Genomic DNA, 22,500 nt, shown 5'->3' on the forward strand with positions numbered 1-22,500 from the left:
CGCTCACTCACTCTTCATCCCCTTCCTTTTTTCTGCCAATTCATTTTTTTTAATGGATAAAAACAGAACATTTGTTAAAAAAAAAAAAAAAACATTCTCTCTGGTATTCATCACTTCAATCAGGGGTGTCCAAACTTTTTCCACAGAGGGCCGTACACGGAAAAATTTAATCCTTAGGGCTCCTGGGGAGCAGAGAGGGTCTCAGTTACTAAAATGTTAAAAATAAGTCAAATTATTATTATTATTTTTTATTTAATGCTTACAGTAAATCTCTATATAAACTTGAGGTTGATATAGAGTACAACAAATAAGGTTTTATGCCTTTTTTGTCAAAAGACAACTTGGATTGTTATAGTAAAACTGAAATATGCAGTATTTAGATAGATAGATAGATAGATAGATAGATAGATAGATAGTACTTTATTGATTCCTTCAGGAGAGTTCCTTTATTTAGCAATTAAAGCCCTCAAAGATCAATAATGCAGGACACCATTGATTTTAATTATTTAATATTTTTGTGTAATCACAATGAAAAGTTAAATAAAATCCTACTAAATATATTTGAGACCCGAAAGGTCCCCCACTCATAAAGTGATACATTTTCATTAGTTTTTTTACTTTTAACACTTAAATTTCAAGATCAACTTCTGTCGATTTTAAGTTTGAACTATTATTTTGTTTGTTTTATGCTCTTTTGTCAAAACTTTGAAGTTTTTATATGGCAACCACACAACATATGCAACATTTTTTCCACATAAAACATTTTAAAGTCATAATTTTTAAGTAATAATTCAATATAACAGATTCTTTTGGCCTTTTTTTTTTGAGCAATGTAAAAAAAAAGAAAATAAAGACAAAAGGAAAAAAAAAACTGCCTGCAAGGCAGCTTTGTGTCAACATTGCCACTTTTTCTCATTAGATTTCACCTCATTCCACTTTTTGCAAATGTTTTTTTTTTTTAATTTTTGTAATACTATCAATTTTGCAATTTTTGCAGAATGTGTGGCGGGCCGGTAAACGATTAGCTGCGGGCCACAAATGGCCACCGGGCTGCACTTTGGACACCCCTGACTTAGATGAACATAAACAGTACAACAAAATGTCTCCCAGTAAGATACATGAGTGCTTGTGTTTGCATGTTAATTCTTGTTTTCCAGTCAGAAACCACCGATATTTCCTCCCGAAGGTCTTATCTTTGTCAGATGAAACAAAAATGGAGCCACAATACCCAGCAATATGTTTGGAGTAGAAAAGGTGAGGCTTTTAATCCCAGGAACACCATACCTACCGTCAAGCATGGTGGTGGTAGTATATATACGCCACGTGTGCAACATCACACGCTCCCGCGGAGCAGTGAGGTAGCGACATGGTAACGTTAGCTGTGGTGCTAACTGTGCCGTGCGAGCGGTAATACGAGAGAGAGAAGGTGCCAATCTGGTAACAAATGGAGGAATAATTCATTCCCAAGAAAAAGAGCACGGGGTCCATCGTCTGGCGGTGGTTTGGCTTCAAGCGGGAAGATGTCGAACAATTATGCGGCAAAAGCGTTGCTACAAAAAGTAGCAGCAACGCTAATGTAGCATCGTTTGAAAAGTCACCCGCTAGAGAATGAGGAGTGCTTGAAACTCCGCATGTCAACATCTCCGTCAATAAAATATTGAAGCAACTATGAGTGAAACACTGTGGGAACAAAGCTGAAGGAGCCTGTTATAACTGTCTGGTGGAGTGGACGGACAGGATTATTCATGATGGCCAGCAGTATGTCCAGTGTCCTCCTGTCCCTCACTGACACAAACGCCTCCGAGTTTGGCGAACTTTCCGGATCAGGTTTGTCAATCCGGTTTAAGTCCCTTGTGCTAGTGCTGCTGCCCCAACAAACCACTGCAAAGTACAGGGCACTGGCCACAACAGACTGATAAAAGATCTCCAAAAGCTTGCTGCACACATTAACCCTTCTATTATGTTAAGGGTCAATTTGATCCATTTCAGTTTTTGTGTTGATCAAAGTACTGGTTATCCTTTCTTTTTCTTGCTGACATTTGGTGACTTTTCCTCATCTAGGGTCATGAACTGGTGTGTAAAATCTGGACACTTTGATGTGTAGTGGAATGTCTTGCAGAGTTTGTAGACAAAGATGATGTTGCGGGTCATTTTGACCCAGACGCTTTAATGTGGGTAAATAGCTGTTCAGATCCAAAATAAACATGTTTCTTTGATGTACTTTTTACTTTGATGTACAATTGTTTGTATTTTGATTGCCTCTGAGACCCAGAGCCAGGTGTGTGAAGAGAGGGAACTTTCTCACACTTGTCCTCATTTTTGGTGAGTTTGTCAAAGGGATGACATGAGAACAGTGACAAGGACAAGTGTCAGAAAGTTCCTTCTCTTCACACACCTGGCTCTGGGTCTCAGAGATAATCAAAATACAAACAATTGTACATGAAAGTGGCCCTGCGATGAGGTAGCGACTTGTCCAGGGTGTAAACCGCCTTCTGCCCGATTGTAGCTGAGATAGGCGCCAGCGCCCCCTGTGACCCCAAAAGGGAATAAGCGGTAGAAAAAGGATGGATGGATGTACATGAAAGTAAAAAGTACATCAAAGAGACATGTTTATTTTTGGATCTGAACAGCTATTTACCCACATTAAAGTGCCTGGGTCAAAATGACTCGCAACATCATCTTTGTATACAAACTCTGCAAGACATTCCACTACACATCAAAGTGTCCAAATTTTACACACCAGTTCATGACCCTAGTTGAGGAAAAGTCACCAAATTTCAGCAAGAAAAATAAAGGATAACCAGTACTTTGATCAAAACAAAAACTGAAATGGGTCAAATTGACCCTTAACATAATACAATTGGAATTAAAAATGTATTGTATGTCACTTTTCTAAATGTTTATACAACCTAAAATAAAGTTGTTATTGGTTTAACCTGTTTTCTTGACTGTTTTGAGTGCATTTACACAGTATGGGTCAAAATGACCCGCAACATAATCAATGTCATTTTTTGTTCAACATAATACAAGGGTTAAAGGACCTAAGCTTCCTCGTGCTCTTCTTGTAAACAGCTTTGCAGTTGTCCTTCCAGTCCAGTCGTCTTTTCAAGTGGACTCTATTGTTGACAAATATAAATGTCAGCGACAAATCTTATTGTTGTCAATAGAGTTGAAAGTGAGAAAGCAGCCAAGGAAAGCGTGGCAGTCGTCCAGGTTTGGTGTTTGCTAACAAACACAAACACTGACTGGTGTTTTAATTGGGAACAAAACCACATTTCGGTGTAGTCCAAGGCATCCTGGTCTGGCAGATAAACGCACCGCTGACTGTTACAAATAAGCAAATTAGGACCCGTCTCACCGCCAGCCAATAGCATTTTTCTGCCTCTAGAGCAGGGGTAGGGAACCTATGGTTCTAGAGCCAGGTGTGGCTCTTTTGATGACTGCATCTGGCTCTCGGATAAATCTGAGCTTAACACGATAAGTAATGAATAATTCCACCCGTCACCTTTTTCAAATCGAAACTCCTCTCAGTGCGTTTGTCGTTTCGGCTTCAAACTCGCACAGGAGAGAGATTGAACCCTTTTGATTAAAACTATCCAACAAAGTTTTGATTACTGCTCCGGTTTTGATTTTACGCGCCTTCAAAGAACCCCTGCGCAAAGTTTCCTAAAAAATGTCATTTTTGCCTGAGCTGTAATTTGACCCCCTTAAAATGCTTCAAAGTGTAAGTTAAAGCTCTACTATGCAAAGCGAAAGCCATTTATCAACAACATCCAGAAACGCCGATCTGTAATTTGACCCCCTTAACATGCTTCAAAACTCACCAAATTTTACACACACATCAGGACTGGCAAAAATTGCCATGTAATAAAAAAACAAACCCTAAAAATGTAAATGGCGCTCTAGCGCCCCCTAGGAAAAAAACCAGACAAAACTGCATGTAACTTCTGTTAGAAATGTCGTAGAGACATGAAATAAAAACTTCTATGTTGGTCTGACTTAGATCAGGGCTTGAGTAGCCGCGGCAGCAGCCAAAGGCGGACCCGACCAACGCTGCTTGTTCCACTTGTAATCACAGTGTTAAAAATAACGTTCAAAATATAAAACATCCTCATTCTTTTTTATGTTCAAGAAGTTGCGTTAATGGTAAAAAGTAATTTATTTATTATTGGTTAAAGTGGGGCTTGCCCTCCTGGGGGTTCTTCAGACCACAAAGCACCGACATGAGAGCCTGTTTCAGGGTTTTTCAATAAGTCTCTCGGTAGCTCTGCAGCAATTGTCTTTTTCTCTTTCGTCGTCACTCGCGCTCTGGCTCCAGCCCCAACCCCGTCTCTCCTCCTGGCTGCTGCTTATAAAAGAGCGACAGGTGATAAGATAAAAAGGCCCAGGTGGGCCTTCTACGCACCTGTCGCTGATTTCGAGGCCGGTCCTGGCCACACCCCGCTTCGCTGCAGGCCCGCTGGCCACGCCCTCTCCACAGTTAGCTTCAGAATAACAATGTAATTACAAAAAAAACTAAAAATTTACATTTTTAGTTGTGTTCAGTGTTACCAAAAATATTGAATGGCTCTTACGGAATTACGTTTTAAAATAATTGGCTTCTTGGCTCTCTCAGCCAAAAGGGTTCCCGACCCCTGCTCTAGACAAACAAATAATTTTCCCTTTTTTTCCCCCTCATTTCTGTTTGGTGTAAATACACGGCTGGTAATTTGCCAATTTTGTGCTCTGCTGTTGTGGTCTTGGCTGATTTGCCCAAATGGACTGCGAGATAAGGCTGGTTGCCAGTGGAAAAAACAACAAACAAACAGTAATTTGAGGGGAAAAAAACCCCACAACAACAACCTAAAAGCGGAGATCTGCAGGAGGTTACATTCTTCATTCCTAAAATAGCAAGGGTGTCAAACTCTGGCCGGCGGGCCAGGGTAATTTAGAGTGGCCGTGCCAGCAACTTGAGGGTTGCAGGTTCGATTCCCGCTTCTGCCATCCTAGTCACTGCCGTTGTGTCCTTGGGCAAGACACTTTACCCACCTGCTCCCAGTGCCACCCACACTGGTTTAAAATGTAACTTAGATATTGGGTTTCACTATGTAAAGCGCTTTCAGTCACCAGAGAAAAGCGCTATATAAATATAATTCACTTCACAATTTGGCCTTTGAGGCAATTTCAATTTAGCATTAGAGCTGGCCCGCCGGTGTTATACAGAGTCGGTGCCGCCGTAACACCGCATTCACAGCTAATACTCATACTTGCCAAACCTCCTAATTTTCCCGGTAGACTCCCGAAGTTCAGTGCCCCTCCCGAAAATCTCCCGGGGCAACCATTCGCCCGAATTTCTACCGATTTCCACCTGGACAACTATATTGGGGGCGTGCATTTAAGGCAATGCCTTTAGCGTTCTCTACAACCTGTCGTCACGTCCGTGTCACATAATATTTGTGGCTTTTACACACACGCACAAGTGAATGCAAGGCATACTTGGTCAACAGCCACACAGGTCACACTGAGGGTGGCCGTATAAACAACTTTAGCACTTTTACAAATATGCGCCACAGTGTGAACCCACACCAAACAAGAATGACAAACACATTTCGGGTGAACATCCGCACCGTAACACAACAGGACAAATACCTAGAACCCCTTGCAGCACTAACTGTTCCGGGAAACTTCCAGCAAACTGACCAATAATTAACGTTTTATTCATGCATTTTTTCTTGCTACTTCAAGGCTTGAATGTTTGGTTCGTTCGTTATTGTTATTTTATTTTCAAATGTATTAATAGCCTGTGGAAAAAAAATGGATATTTATCTCAGAAGATTGCAAATAGAAAAAAAGGCATAACATTTTTATTTACATTTTATTTGATATGCCATTGATATGTTTTAATTATAATTATTAGGGTCCTTGGCCCATTGCAAAAGGACCCCTGTGGAGTCCTTTTGCAATGGGCCAAGGACCCTATTGAAACTGTAAGGTTTTATTCTTATTCTTTATTCTTTATTATTCCGCACCTTCGCACCCTAATTTGACCCCCTTAACATGCTTCAAAACTCACCAAATTTGACACACACGTCGGTGTGGCAAACCTTCCCAACTTATTAGGTAACCAAACCCCAAAAATGAAAATTGCGCTCTAGCGCCCCCTAGAAAGAAAAAAAAAACAGAGTGCTTGTAACTTCCGTTAGGAATGTCGTAGAGACATGAAACAAAAACCGCTATGTAGGTTTGACTTAGACCTACATTTCCAATTAGAAAGTTTTATAGCAAAAATCAACAGAAATTTAGCAAAAACTCATTCAAAGCAAAATTTTCGCAAAAAATGCTATTTTTGCCTCTTTGAGCTGTAATTTGACCCCTTTAAAATGCTTCAAAACTCACCAAACTTGGCACAAATTGCAATCATATGGGGAAAAAAAAAAAAAAAACTCAAAATTGCGCTCTAGCGCAATTTTTGAATAAAACACAGAAAAAACTGCTTCTAGGAAGAAAACACAAACAAAACTGGTTGTAACTTCCGGTAGGAATGCCGGAAAGACATGAAACAAAAACTTCTATGTAGGTCTCACTTAGACCTACAGCAAAAATCAACAGGAAGTTAAATAAAAGTTTTGTAAACACCCGTCACCTTTTTTCAAAAGTTATCTCCTCTGAGCGCGTTTGTCGTTTTGGCTTCAAACTCGCACAGGAGAGAGATTGAGCCCTTCTGAATAAAAGTATAGAACAGAGTTTTGATTACTGCTCCGGTTTGGATTTTACGCGCCTTCAAAGAACCCCTGCGCAAAGTTACCTAAAAAATGTCATTTTTGCCTCTTTGAGCTGTAATTTGACCCCTTTAAAATGCTTCAAAGTGCAAGTTAAAGCTCTACTATACAAAGCGAAAGCCATTTATCAACAACATCCAGAAACGCCGATCTGTAATTTGAACCCCTTATCATGCTTTAAAACTCTTCAAATTTTACACACACATCAGGACTGGCGAAAATTGCCATCTAATAAAAAAACAAACCCTAAAAATCTAAATTGCGCTCTAGCGCCCCCTAGGAAAAAACCCAGACAAAACTGCATGTAACTTCTGTTAGAAATGTCGTAGGGACATGAAATTAAAACCTCTATGTTGGTCTGACTTAGACGAGGGCTTGAGTAGCAGCGGCAGCAGCCAAAGGCGGACCCGACCAACGCTGCTTGCAGCTTTAATTATTGTTTGATACTGGATTTTGCATGTCACTTAAGTTATATAAGCCTTGCGTGTTCAATATTTAATGCAAAACTTGTTTGGGTCCTTATTAAAAGGTTAATTTGTTCAAACTTGGCCCGCGGCTTTGTTCCGTTTAAAATTTTGGCCCACTCTGTATTTGAGTTTGGTACCCCTGTAATATAGCAATTCAGAGATGCTCATTCATTTTTGAAACCGAGGTCAGGGCTCCGGCTTGTTTTGCCTGCGTTTTTACTCTTAAGACAAGCTCACACACACACAGACGTTTGCCTCTAAAACGTCAGACAGATGCACATTTTACAGTCAGCTGACTCTACTCTTCTATTATTCATGGTCTGGTGCGACACTGGAGGTTTAGTGCAATGCAAGACTTTTCAACACAGTGGGTGAGCTTATTTTGCTTTACATTTCCACATTCATTTTCTTTGGCAATAGGCAAAAAAAAAAAAGCTTTTCAATCTGGCCCGCCGGACATTCCTGAAGCATTTTTTTTTACATCTTTAAGATGGAAAGTGTAGCTGCCATTGTGCGTTATATGCAGTGATCTTTTCACATTAGCGTAAGTCTTGAACTATGCAAAGTATTTCAATGGTCAGAATCTGTGCTTTTGCACAATATACTAGTTACTATGGTCATCTAATTAGTTAGGACCAGTATCCAGTAAGGCAGGGGTGTCAAACTCAAATACAGAGTGGGCCAAAATTTTAAACGGAACAAAACCGCGGGCCAAGATGGAACAAATTAACCTTTTAATAAGGACCCAAACAAGTTTTGCATAAAATATTGAAAAAGCAAGGCTTATATAACTTTAGTGACATGCAAAATCCAGTTTCAAATAATAATTAAAGCTGCAAGCAGCTTTGGTCGGGTCCGCCTTTGGCTGCTGCCCCCGAGACCCACGGCCGGATAAGCGTTAGACGACGCCTTGGAGCCACTATTTTGAGAATCTAAAGCATTGTGAAAGTAATGCAGTTGTTGTATTGAAGTGAAAATATCAAACTTCCTGTTGATTTTTGCTAAAGTATGTTAATTATTCAAATGTAGGTCTAAGTGAGACCTACATAGTGTTTTTTGTTTCATGTCTCTCTGACATTCCTACCGGAAGTTGCAAGCAGTTTTGTCTGTGTTTTCTTCCTAGGAGCAGTTTGTCCGTGTTGTATTCCTAGGGGGGCGGTAGAGCGTAATTTTGAGTTTTGAGGTTAGGTTTTTTCATCAGATCGCAATTTTTGCCAGACCTGATGTGTGTGTCAAGTTTGGTGAGTTCAGAAGCATTTTAAGGGGGTCAAATAACAGCTCAAAGAGGCAAAAATGACATTTTTTAGGAGACTTTGCAAAGGGGTTCTTTGAAGACGCGTAAATTCAAAACCTGAGAACTTATCAAAACTCTGTTCTGTACTTTTAATCAGAAGGGTTCAATCCCTCTCCTGTGCGAGTTTGAAGCCAAAACAACAAACGCACTCAGAGGAGATAATGTTTGAAGAAAGGCGACCGGTTTTTACAAAACTTTTGTTTTGAAGGGGGGATTGCAAACTTCCCTGTTGATTCTTGTTGGGGGTTGTCAATCCATGAAATGTAGGTCTAAGCGAGACCTAAATAGAGGTTTTTGTTTCATGTCTCTCCGACATTCTTACCGGAAGTTACAAGCAGTTTTGTCTGTGTTTTCTTCCTAGGAGCAGTTTTTTCAGTGTTTTATTCAAAAATAGCGGTAGAGCCCAATTTTGGGTTTTGGGGTTTGGTTTTTTTCATTAGATCGCAATTTTCGCCAGTCCTTATGTGTGCGCCAAGTTTGGTGACTTTTGAAGCATTTTAAAGGGGTCAAATTACAGCGCAAAGAGGCAAAAATTAGATTTTTTGCTAAAATTTTATTTTGAAGGGGTTTTTGCCAACTTCCTGTAGATTTTTGCTGAAAGAAGTGAGTGTATGAAAATTGGGTCTAAGTCAGACCTACATAGGAGTTTTTCTTTCATGTCGCTATGACATTCCTATATGGGTTGAAAATTATTTGCAAATCGTTGAATTCTGTTTATATTTACATCTAACACAATTTCCCAACTCATATGGAAACAGGGTTTGTATTTTTAATGTTGGATATGAACAGAGGTGGGTAGTAACGCGCTACATTTACTCCGTTACATCTACTTGAGTAACTTTTGGGATAAATTGTACTTCTACGAGTAGTTTTTATGCAACATACTTTTACTTGAGTATATTTATAGAGAAGAAATGCTACTTTTACTCCGCTCCATTTATCTACATTCATCTCGTAACTCGCTACATTTTTTTTATCGATCTATTAATGTTTGTTTTGATTTTTCAAAGTAGGATCCGCGCATGCCTGGGTTTCACCAATCAAATGCAGTCACTGGTGACGTTGGACCAATCAAACAGAGCCAGGCGGTCACATGACCGCCACACGTCGAATCCGACTTAAAAAGTTGAAAAACTTATTGAGGTGTTACCATTTAGTGGTCAATTTTACGGAATATGTACTGTATTGTACAATCTACTAATAAAAGTTTCAATCATTCAATCAAACGTGTAAAGGGAAAAAGACACTTTTTATTTCAACCGTACTTCCCGTCAAAAGCCTAAAGACTGATCGCACAGTTCCTGTCTTCACAATAAAAGCGCCGCTCCATCGCGCCTGCGCTAACAAAAAAAGAGCCTTCGAAAGCCAATGCAAACAAGCTAGCAAGCTACGGAGTTTGCCGCCAATGTATTTCTTGTAAAGTGTATAAAAACCAATATGGAAGCTGGACAAATAAGATGCCAAAAACCAACGACTTTCATGTGGTATTAGACAGAAAAGAGGAACTTTTTTTCTCCTCCAGTTGAAAATGTGGACGTTATCAGCACTATACTGTCTGATTCCAATCAATGCGAGTCATCAGAATCAGGTAATACACCAACTTATATTCTTGTCTTCATGAAAGATAGGAATCTATATGTTAAACATGCATGTATATTCATTAAAACACCTTTAACACATCAAAAAAAACCGTCAAAATAAATAAATATAAATTATATACTGTATATATTTATATATATATATATATATATATATATATATATATATATCCATCCATTTCCTACCGCTTATTCCCTTTTGAGGTCGCGGGGGGCGCTGGGACCTATCTCAGCTACAATCGGGCGGAAGGCGGGGTACACCCTGGACATATTAATATATATGATATGTGTGTATGTATATATGAGGTAGATCACCTCGACTTGGTCATTTATTAAATAATTGATTGACGTTGAAAAACTTATTGGGGTGTTCCCATTTAGTGGTCAATTGTACGGAATATGTACTGTACTGTGCAATCTAATAATACAAGTTTCAATCAATCAATCAATCAATCAATCAATGCCTACTGAGCCTATGGTGACATTTTTTTATTTTATTTTAATGTACTATTATTTAATATACATTATTGTTTTAGTTGCTTAAGAGATATTACTGGCTCTGAATTTGCTCATTGCTATTTCTATGTTTTTGTGCATTATTTGTTGCCGTAATCAGGTTACTCATCAGTTACTCAGTACTTGAGTAGTTTTTTCACAACATACTTTTACTCAAGTAAATATTTGGGTGACTACTCCTTACTTTTACTTGAGTAATACATCTCTAAAGTTACTTGAGTACAGTTTTTGGCTCCTCTACCCACCTCTGGATAGGAACATAAACAAACTTAAACTGACCCGCCTGTAAGATTATGTAACATCAGCACCAGGAGTGCCTTGTTCATAAAACAACATCAAGAAATCCAAGGGATGTTTCTTCAATCTGTGCTCAATTAAAGACACACCAAATGGGGAAAAAAACAAGCTTCTTTTATCTACCTCGCCCGGTGCACGGAGAAGCTTAGGCAAGGTGCCTGTCAGGACAAGTTGCGATCAGTCAGACTCGCTAAACCCACAACTGGTCCTTGACGGCTCGAATCAAAAATGATTCAATCCCCTTTGACGCCTCTATTTGCAGAAATCCATGATTCAACATGCAGACTCAAAATGTAAAAGGGAGGAAAAAGAAACAGACTTGATGTCGACTAAACGGCGAAAGGATTGAAGCAAAACAGGCCACCCATCATCGCACGGTAGGTGGGCCGCGCTCGGTGTTGATGTACCCCAGGGGTGCCCATTACGTCGATCGCGATCGACTGGTCGATCTCGGAGGGTGTGTCAGTCGATCTCAAGCCAGGCATTAAAAAATAGACATAAAAATCATATCAAGACTTCACTTTCGTCAGTTGTTTGACATTCTCGGCACCCGAGGATCTTGTGAGATGACGCTGGCTGCTGCGAGCTCATATTTAAGAAAAAACATCACTAACAGGGTGGACGCAGAGAAACACTTTTTATTTTTTGTATGATCAGGTCCATCAGTGCTAAATATTATAAACGTATCACTTTCCTCGGGTACTGTCCCCCTAGCATTCAAAAAAGCGGTTATTCATCCTCTCCTTAAAATACCTAACCTCGATCCTGACCTCATGGTAAACTACCGACCGGTGTCTCACCTTCCCTTTATTTCGAAAATCCACGAAAAAATTGTTGCGGAGCAGCTAAATGAACACTTAGCGTTTAACAATCTATGTGAAACCTTTCAATCCGGTTTCAGGGCAAATCACTCGACTGAGACAGCCCTCGCAAAATTGACTAATGATCTATTGCTAACGATGGACTCTGATACGTCACCTATGTTGCTGCTCCTCGATCTTAGCGCTGCTTTCGATACCGTCGATCATATTTTATTAGAGCGTATCAAAACACGAATTGGTATGTCAGCTAGCAAGCTACGGAGTTTGATGCCAATGTATTTCTCACCCGCCCTCAGCGACCGCTCCCTCTCCTCGCTCGCCCACACACTCACTGCTGCCAGACATTAAAGGGCCACACACACATATGCTACTCTCATAACAAAGTGTTTAAAAACGAGTATGCAAGTTGGACAAATGAGATGCCAAATCCAACCACTTTCATGTGGTATTGGACAGAAAGGAGGACTTTTTTTTTCTCCTCCATTTGAAAATACGGACGTTATCAGCACCACTGTCTGATTCCAATCAATGCAAGTCATCAGAATCAGGTAATACACCAACTTATATTCTTGTCTTTGTGAAAGAAAGACATCTATATGTGTTACACATGCTTGTATTATCAATAAACACCATTAACTTGTTAACAAAAATGTCTCTTTCATAAATAAATAAATATAAATTATAAATAGGAATGAGGTAGATCTCCTCGACTTGGTCAATTGAAAAGTAGCTCGTCTGCAGAAAAAGTGTGAGCGCCCCTGATGTACCCTGATTCTCTTGGCCTGCCGCAACAAGTGCGCTCATTAAAGACTTCAATCCCTCCCGCTCCCGACCTTATTAGTGTTTTTCTGCTCACTTCATTCTCCTCACATTTCCATTCATTGCCCAGATGCGATGTGGATGAAAGCAAGCGTTGGCTGCCGGGGGCAAGTCGGTGCCCTCTGTGACACGTGGGCGTCTGAGGAGGCCGTAGACCAGGGGTGCCCATTACGTCGATCGCGAGCTACCAGTCGACCGCGGGGGGTGTGTCAGTCGATCTCCAGCCAGGCTTTTAAAAAAAATAGACCTAAAAATGAGTGATCATCAATCTTCACCAAGACGTCACTTAAATGACATTCACGGTACCGGAGGGTCTTGTGAGATGACGCTGGCTGCTGCAAGATCATTATTATGAAAATATGACCGAGAGGAAGGCGAGAAACACTTTTTATTTCAACAGACTCTCGCGCCGTACCTTCCGTCAAAACTCTAAAGGCCGACTGCACATTTCCTATCTTCACAATAAAAGCCCTGCTTCATGCTGCCTGCGCTAACTAAATACAGAGTCTCGGAAAACTGGCGTGCACAAGCGATCCCTCAGAAAGCTGGCGTGCACATCACTTGTGCACGCCAGCTTTCCGAGACTCTTATTTTGTTAGCGCAGGCAGCATGAAGCAGGGCTTTTATTGTGAAGATAGGAAATGTGCAGTCGGCCTTTAGAGTTTTGACGGAAGGGACGGCGCGAAAGTCTGTTGAAATAAAAAGTGTTTCTCGCCTTCCTCTCTGTCATTTTTTCATAATAATGAACTGGCAGCAGCCAGCGTCATCTCACAAGACCCTCGGGTGCCGTGAATGTCAATCAAGCAAGCTACGGAATTTGCCGCCAATGTTTTTCTTGTAAAGTGTATGGAAGCTGGATGAATTAGATGCCAAAAACCAAGCACTTTCATGTGGTATTGTACAGAAAGGACAACTTTTTTTCTCCTCCATTTGAAAATGTGGGCGTTATCATCATTACTGTCTGATTCCAATCAATGCAAGTCATCAGAATCAGGTAATACACCAACTTATATTCTTGTCTTGGTGAAAGAAAGACACCTATATGTGTTACACATGCTTGTATTATCATTAAACACATTTAACTTGTTTACAAAAACTGTCTCTTTCATAAATAAATAAATATAAATGATATATATAAATGAGGTAGATCCCCTCGAGTTGGTCAATTGAAAAGTAGCTCGCCTGCAGAAAAAGTGTGGGCACCCCTGCCGTAGACTTGCGGCTGGATGCCAAGTCCGGCTATTGCAAACAGCTCTGTGACTGCCAACACTCCAGTCTGCTGATACGGCCTAATTGTTCTCTTCAGCTCTGAAGTGATATCCCCCCCCCGCCCCCCCCCACCCGTCGTCTTCTGGCTGGGAGCTCGGCGAGAGGAACTCTGCAAGTTTGAGCAAATGCTTCTGAAAATAGCAGCCCGAAAATACCTACGCAAGCCTACAGGATAAAAGTATTCCGATGGAAACTGTGAATGTTTTTCACCAATTTTGATTCTGAAAAAAAAAACCCCACTGAAAGAACCGACGCGGTATTCTGAAGTTGCAAAACATCTTGGGAGTTTGAAACTCTGCCAGGCATTACATCAGCACATGCTTTCTTTTCTTCGAATGTTGTTGTGTCCCACTCGAGTGGGATGGGGTTGGTTTATTTATTCCGACTTACATTTGCACGATTCAACATGTCTGAAAAGTGGTTCTCGCCCGGAAAAGGGTTGAACGCCAAGTTCAAGTACCTAGGAGTCTTGTTCACGAGTGAGGGAAGAGTTGATGGTGAGATCGACAGGCGGATCGATGAGGCGTCTTCAGTAATGCGGACATTGTATCGATCCGTTGTGGTGAAGAAGGAGCTGAGCCGGAAGGCAAAGCTCTCAATTTACCGGTCGATCTACGTTCCCATCCTCACCTATGGAATGAGCTTTGGGTTATGACCGAAAGGACAAGACCCGTGTACGAAATTCGTTTCCTCTGCCGGGTGGCAAGCCTCTCTCTTAGAGATAGGGTGAGAAGCTCTGCCATCCGGGAGGAACTCAAAGTAAAGCCGCTGCTCCTCCACATGGAGAGGAGCCAGATGAGGTGGTTCGGGCATCTGGTCAGGATGCCACCCGAACGCCTCCCTAGGGAGGTGTTTAGGACACGTCCAACCGGTAGGAGGCCACGGGGAAGACCCAGGACATGTTGGAAAGACTATGTCTCCCGGCTGGCCTGGGAACGCCTCGGGATCCCCCGGGAAGAGCTGGACAAAGTAGCTGGGGAGAGGAAAGCCTGGGCTCCCCTGCATAGGCTGCTGCCCCCACGATCCGACCTCGGATAAGCGGAAGAAGGTGGAAAAGCAACTTTTCTTATCTTCTGGTACCTGCTGATCTCTATTTGGGATCTGCATAAGTCCTAAAAATTAGCGCGCTTCCGCATTTGTAGTCTGTGTCGACACCATAGTCTTTAAGCTCCTTATTTTTCTCTATCTTCTTGTTATGGGACATTCATCCTCCGTTGTTGCCATTTCTAATATAAAGTAGTGTAAAGTTTTTAAACTCGTCATTTTTTATTCTTATTCTTAGGGATGCACCGATTAATCGGTAACCGAATATATTCGGCCGAATATGGCAAAAAAAGCCACATTCGGCCTTCGGTGGAATGAGTTAAAAACAAGGCTGAATAGTGGCGTGTGACGCAAGTTTTTGACGCGGTGACGCAATCAACCAACGTGCAGTGACGTTGGGATATGTTGTGTACCTGTATAAGTGTATGAGGTTACAAGCGCACACTTATTGAGATTTAGTGGGGCCTCTGTTTACATTATTAGCCTGTTGTGTAGGCTACCTGTATAAGTGTATGAGGTTACAAGCACACACTTATTGAGATTTACTTGAGCCTTCTGTTTACATTATTAGCCTGTTGTGTAGGCTACCTGTATAAGTGTATGAGGTTACAAGCACACACTTAATTGAGATTTAGTGGGGCCTCTGTTTACATTATTAGCCTGTTGTGTAGGCTACCTGTATAAGTGTATGAGGTTACAAGCACACACTTATTGAGATTTATTTGAGCCTTCTGTTTACATTATTAGCATATCTACTGTGGCTAAGCAGACTTTTGCCAAAAGGACAATAATTCATTTGTTGTGGGTTTATCCACTTTAATGCACTTTATTTTTTTGGGAATGCATGTTTTGTTTGAAGGCCTAATATAAATGAAAAACGTTGGGCTTTTTTTGAAAAGCAAAGACTACTGGAATCTTAAAAACATGTCAATATTCAATAAAAAATGACTTTATTTGAAAAACATGTCTAAATATTTATTCTAGGCTATTTATGCAATATAAAAAAATTGTGAAAAACTGCATTCATTATTCGGTATTCGGCCTTCGGCCAAGCGTTTAAGTTTTATTCGGCTTCGGCCACAAATTTTCATTTCGGTGCATCCCTACTTAATTTTTAACGTTGATGTTCCAGGCAATCCAATTTTCAGTGAAGGTATGGGATAGGCAAATATAAGCTTTGGCTTCAGCCTATTCCTTTTTTGGTCATTCTTTTTCTTTTAGCTCGGTTGGTAGAGCGGCCGTGCCAGCAACTTGAGGGTTGCAGGTTCGATTCCCGCTTCCGCCATCCTAGTCGCTGCCGTTGTGTCCTTGGGCAAGACACTTTACCCACCTGCTCCCAGTGCCACCCACACTGCTTTAAATGTAACTTAGATATTGGGTTTCACTATGTAAAGCGCTTTGAGTCACCTGAGAAAAGCGCTATATAAATATAATTCACTTCACTTCACTTTTGCGTTATTGTATACATATAACATGTACTGTAAAACTGATCACACAAAATGGTTGATTGATTTGATTGATTATATGACCAAAATAAACTTATTTCATTCATTCATAAACTCGTCATGAAAGCGCTAAAACATACCGGTGTAGTGAGTTTACATTATTCACCCAAGGAACTTTAGTTATTATAAGAAACTGTCAGAAAGTGACTTGAAAATGATCTGTAAAACATCATCTATGCAACATTTTGACCAAAGAACCACCATTACATGTTATGTAGACCACAAGGAAGTCTTTTATATTTATAAACAAATAATATTAATATGACTCCTTTAATGCGCCTTATAATCCGGTGCAACTTTTGTATGAAACTAGACCTGAATAGACCCGCTCATAGGCATTGGTACGAAATAAATGTTGTTTATTTTTCACCACGGTGGTGAAGTTTAGTACTTGGGTGGAGAGACTACGCGTTTGTTGCAACGAGCTCTGAAATTCGAGGCGTGGGTGAAACAAAACACGCACCCTCCTGGAATTCATGCACCTTGCAACAAGACACGCACCCTCCTATGTGTGCAACAAAGAACCATGAAGTGTAATTGTGTCTCCCTAAGTGTGTATCAATTTTAAAGGAATCTTTCATGTAATCTTTAGCCATGTACCGTATTTAGGATTAAAAGGCGCACTGCCCATGAGCGGGTCTAGTCAGGTCTATTTTCATACAAAAGGTGCACCGGATTATAGGCTGTGTTGGATCCACTATGGATTGAATTTTCACAGTATCAATTTAGACCGGCTCGAGGGGGGGGGTTGCCCACATATGTGGTCCTCCCCAAGGTTCTCATAGTCATCATTGTCACCGACGTCCCACTGGGTGTGAGTTTTCCTTGCCCTTATGTGGGCCTACCGAGGATGTCGTAGTGGTTCGTGTTGTGGTTTGTGCAGCCCTTTGAGACACTAGTGATTTAGGGCTATATAAATGAACATTGATTGATAAAGGGGTCAACGGATTAGCATTTCCTCATCCGTGGCTCATTAGTGCAACAACAACGCCGGAAATAAATCAAGTGAAAAACCGCCCGACCGGAACTCTCTAATAACTAAAGTTCCTTGGGTGAATAATGTAAACTCACTACACCGGTATGTTTTAGCGCTTTCATGACGAGTTTACTGACGGATAAAAGTAAGAACTTTACATTACTTTATATTAGGAATAGCAACAGCGGAGGATGTATGTCCCATAACAAGAAGATAGCTAAAAATAAGAAGCTTATCGACTACGGCGTCACACAGACTACAAAGGCGGAAGCGCACACATTTTCAGGACTCAGGCAGATCCCAAATACAGATCCGCAGGTACCAGAAGGTAAGAAAAGTTGCTTTTGCATAATATTGCAAAACAAATCGCCAGATAATATGTCTTATAAATGGGTTATACTTGTATAGCGCTTTTCTACCTTCAAGGTACTCAAAGCGCTTTGACACTATTTCCACATTCACCCATACACACACACACACATTCACACACTGATGGAGGGAGCTGCCATGCAAGGCCCTAACCACGAACCATCAGGAGCAAGGGTGAAGTGTCTTGCTCAAGGACACAACAGGCATGACGAGGTTGGTAGAAGGTGGGGATTGAACCAGGAACCCTCAGGTTGCTGGCACGGCCACTCTCCCAACCGCACCATGCCATCCCCCGTCTTACCTTATACACGCACCATAATAAAACTCCTATGTTGAACCACAGTACAATCCATCAAGTGGTGCAACTTCAAGGCTTACCAAAGTCGTACTAAAACATTTTGATGAATTTCCGAGCACGGTGTGTAATGTTCTATATTTTCAATGGTACATATAAAATGACATATTGCAGTCCACACATATCTCTTATGTGTGACTGCCATCTAACAGTCAGACTTCATTTCACCATGTACCAAATTAACTTGCTTCGAGGTCGGTAAGCACAACCAGAACTAATAAAGTTAAAGTACCCATGATTGTCACACACACACACACTAGGTGTGGCGAAATTATTTTTCGCATTTGACCCATCACCGTTGATCAGCCCCTGGGAGGTGAGGGGAGCAGTGGGCAGCGGCAGAGGCCGCGCCCGGGAATCGTTTTTTTGTGATTTAACTCCCAATTCGGACCCTTTATGCTGAGTGTCAAGCAGGGAGGTAATGGATCCCATTTCTATAGTCTTTGGTATGACTCGGCCGGGGGTTTGAACTCTTGATTTACCGATCTCAGGGCGGAGCCGTACATTAGGCGAACCAGGTTATAAGGCGCAATGTTGAGTTTTGAGAAAAATTAAATGATTTTAAGTGCGCCTTATAGACCGAAAAATACGGTAAACACTGGGATACAACAGTGTTAAAGATGAAGTGAATTATATTTATATAGCGCTTTTCTCTAGTGACTCAAAGCGCTGTACATAGTGAAACCCAATATCTAAGTTACATTTTTAAACCAGTGTGGGTGGCACTGGGAGCAGGTGGGTAAAGTGTCTTGCCCAAGGACACAACGGCAGTGACTAGGATGGCGGAAGCGGGAATCGAACCTGCAACTCTCAAGTTGCTGACACGGCCGCTCTACCAACCGAGCTATACCACCCATAACAAGGACATAGCTAAAAATAAGAAGCTTATCGACTACGGCGTCACACAGACTACAAAAGCGGAAGCGCGCAAATTTTTGGACTCATACAGATCCGCAGGTACCAGACGGTAAGAAAAGTTACTTTTGCATAATATTGCAAAACAAATCGCCAGATAATGTGTCCTACCTTATAGATGCACCATAATAAAACTCCTATGTTGAACCACAGTACAATCCATCAAGTGGTGCGGCTTCAAGGCTTACCAAAGTCGTACTAAAACATTTTGATGGATTTCCGAGCACGGTGTGTAATGTTCCATATTTTCAATGGAACATATAAAATGACATATTGCAGTCTACACATATCTCTTATGTGTGACTGCCATCTAGCAGTCAGACTTCATTTCACCATGTACCAAATTAAATTGCTTCGAGGTCGGTAAGCACAACCAGAACTAATAAAGTTAAAGTACCCATGATTGTCACACACACACACGAGGTGTGGCGAAATTATTTTTCGCATTTGACCCATCAACGTTGATCACCCCCTGGGAGGTGAGGGAAGCAGTGGGCAGCGGCAGAGGCCGCGCCCGGGAATCGTTTTTTTGTGATTTTACTCCCAATTCCAACCCTTGATGCTGAGTGTCAAGCAGGGAGGTAATGGATCCCATTTTTATAGTCTTTGGTATGACTCGGCCGGGGGTTTGAACTCACGATTTACCGATATCAGGGCGGATCCGTACTTTAGGCGAGTTTTGAGAAAATTAAATGATTTTAAAGTCCGAAAAATACGGTAAACACTGAGATACAACAGTGTTAAGGATGGAGTGAATTATATTTATATAGCGCTTTTCTCTAGTGACTCAAAGCACCTTTACATAGTGAAACCCAATATCTAAATTACATTTAAAGCAGTGTGGGTGGCACTGGGAGCAGGTGTCTTGCCCAAGGACACAACGGCAGTGACTAGGATGGCGGAAGCGGGGATCGAACCCGGAACCCTCAAGTTGCTGGCACGACCACTCTACCAACCGAGCTAAACCGCCCCAAAAAAGGCAACTATCTGCCCCGATCTGATCTCAAGATGAGGAAATCACTATTGATAATGTCAAAGTTTTGAAAAATGTTTCAGACGGAACAAGCAAAGTTGAAGTTAAATTGGAGAAAATGACGACAACCCTGAACCCGACAAAGCCCGAGACTCATATAACGTGTCACATTGACACTGAATCTGTGGAGAAATAATGTTTTCATCTGTTGTACTGCATTTGGATTCAAGAAGAAGAAGAAGAAAGAGGACGTCAGGAAAGTGGAAAGAGAACAACTACTGAGAAAAAGATGTGATGCAGGAATACAAGACGGCCGGCCAGCTCCTCGCACCATGGGGGCGAGCCTTTGCTCAGCAGCTCATAATCAGATCTGCACCTCCACAATGGTGTTGGATGAAAGCAAAGACAGGGAGTAATAATTGTGCCTGCAGCCTGTGGAGCCGACACCAGGAGGAGATTACATTTGCATCAGATGCTCTTCTGCTTGTTTCCAGGACTTCGACAACATGTCTGTATGAGCGTATTAAGAAATGTACGAGTTATGATTTAATAAACACAGACATCAATGGATACAAACCCCGTTTCCATATGAGTTGGGAAATTAGATGTAAATATAAACAGAATACAATGATTTGCAAATCCTTTTCAACCCATATTCAGTTGAATATGCTACAAAGACAACATATTTGATGTTCAAACTGATATACTTTAATTCCTTTTTTGCAAATAATAATTAACTTAGAATTTCATGGCTGCAACACGTGCCAAAGTAGTTGGGAAAGGGCATGTTCACCACTGTGTCACATCACCTTTTCTTTTAACAAAACGTTTGGGAACTGAAGAAACTAATTGTTGAAGCTTTGAAAGTGGAATTCTTTCCCATTATAGTTTTATGTAGAGCTTCAGTCCTTCAACAGTCCGGGGTCTCCGCTGTCGTATTTTACGCTTTGTAATGCACCACACATTTTCAATGGGAGACAGGTCTGGACTGCAGGACAGGCCAGGAAAGTACCCGCACTCTTTTTTTACGAAGCCACGCTGTTGTAACACGTGCTGAATGTGGCTTGGCATTGTCTTTCTGAAATAAGCAGGGGCGTCCAAGAAAAAGACGGCGCTTAGATGTCTTGTTGTCGTATTTTACGCTTCATAATGCGCCACACATTTTTGATGGGAAAGACGTCTAGACTGCAGGCGGGCCAGTACCCACACTCTTTTACTACGAAGCCACGCTGTTGTAACACGTGGCTTGGCATTGTCTTGCTGAAATAAGCAGGGGCGTCCATGAAAACGTTGCTTAGATGGCAACATATGTTGTTCCAAAACCTGTATGTACCTTTCAGTAATAATGGTGCCTTCACAAATGTGTAAGTTACCCATGCCTTGGGCACTAATGCACCCCCATACCATCACAGATGCTGGCTTTTGAAATTTGCGTCGATAACAGTCTGGATGGTTCGCTTCCGCTTTGGTCCGGATGACACAATGTCGAATATTTCCAAAAACAATTTGAAACAGACTGTTTTTCCACTTTGCATCAGTCCAATTTAGATGATCTCGGGCCCAGAGAAGCCGGCGGCGTTTCTGGATGTTGTTGATAAATGGCTTTCGCTTTGCATAGTAGAGCTTTAACTTGCACTTACAGATGTAGCGAGCAACTGTATTTAGTGACAGTGGATTTCTGGAGTGTTCCTGAGCCCATGTGGTGATATCCTTTAGAGATTGATGTCGGTTATTGATACCGTGCCGTCTGAGGGATCAAAGGTCACGGTCATTCGATGTTGGTTTCCGGCCATGCCGCTTACGTGGAGTGATTTCTCCAGATTCTCTGAACCTTTTGATGATATTATGGAGCGTAGATGTTGAAATCCCTAAATTTCTTGCAATTGCACTTTGAGAAAGGTTGTTCTTAAACTGTTTGACTATTTGCTCACGCAGTTGTGGACAAAGGGGTGTACCTCGCCCCATCCTTTCTTGTGAAAGACTGAGCATTTTTTGGGAAGCTGTTTTTATACCCAATCATGACACCCACCTGTTCCCAATTAGCCTGCACACCTGTGGGGTGTTCCAAATAAGTGTTTGATGAGCATTCCTCCACTTTATCAGTATTTATTGCCAGTTTTCCCAACTTTTTTGTCACATGTTGCTGGCATCAAATTCTAAAGTTAATGATTATTTACAAAAAAATAAAGTTTATGAGTTTGAACATCAAATATGTTGTCTTTGTAGTATATTCAACTGAATATGGGTTGAAAAGGATTTGCAAATCATTGTATTCCGTTTATATTTACATCCAACACAATTTTCCAACTCATATGGAAACGGGGTTTGTATTAATACAAATCATATGCCATTATTTGTGTCTATTTTACAAGTAATGTAAAGTTTTGAATGAGACTCATGCATGAGTCCAAGTCGCCGCTGTGTTGCAAGTCAGCTGCGATTCAGGTTTCCTCGCTGAGATGAAAATCATCACCAGGGCTCCTTATCCAGCTCTCCCGCTGCCAAAACACACTCAAGAGCTCAT

At 41.3% G+C, this 22,500-nt stretch overlaps 1 protein-coding gene and 1 long non-coding RNA gene across 3 annotated transcripts in view; one reads left to right on the plus strand and one right to left on the minus strand.

The window, feature by feature from the left end:
* Nucleotides 1–22,500, minus strand: part of LOC133536502 (retinoic acid receptor RXR-alpha-A) — a 298,975-nt gene that overhangs the window by 121,138 nt on the left and 155,337 nt on the right. The gene's annotated exons all lie outside the window — the stretch shown is intronic.
* Nucleotides 11,080–22,500, plus strand: part of LOC133536503 (uncharacterized) — a 26,754-nt gene continuing 15,333 nt past the window's right edge. Inside the window, exon 1 of the long non-coding RNA XR_009802474.1 lies at nt 11,080–11,307. This is a non-coding gene — a long non-coding RNA (uncharacterized LOC133536503). The remainder of the gene's footprint in view (nt 11,308–22,500) is intronic.

Source organism: Nerophis ophidion, linkage group LG17, assembly GCF_033978795.1.
Source record: "Nerophis ophidion isolate RoL-2023_Sa linkage group LG17, RoL_Noph_v1.0, whole genome shotgun sequence".
NCBI classification, from domain to species: Eukaryota; Metazoa; Chordata; class Actinopteri; order Syngnathiformes; family Syngnathidae; genus Nerophis; species Nerophis ophidion.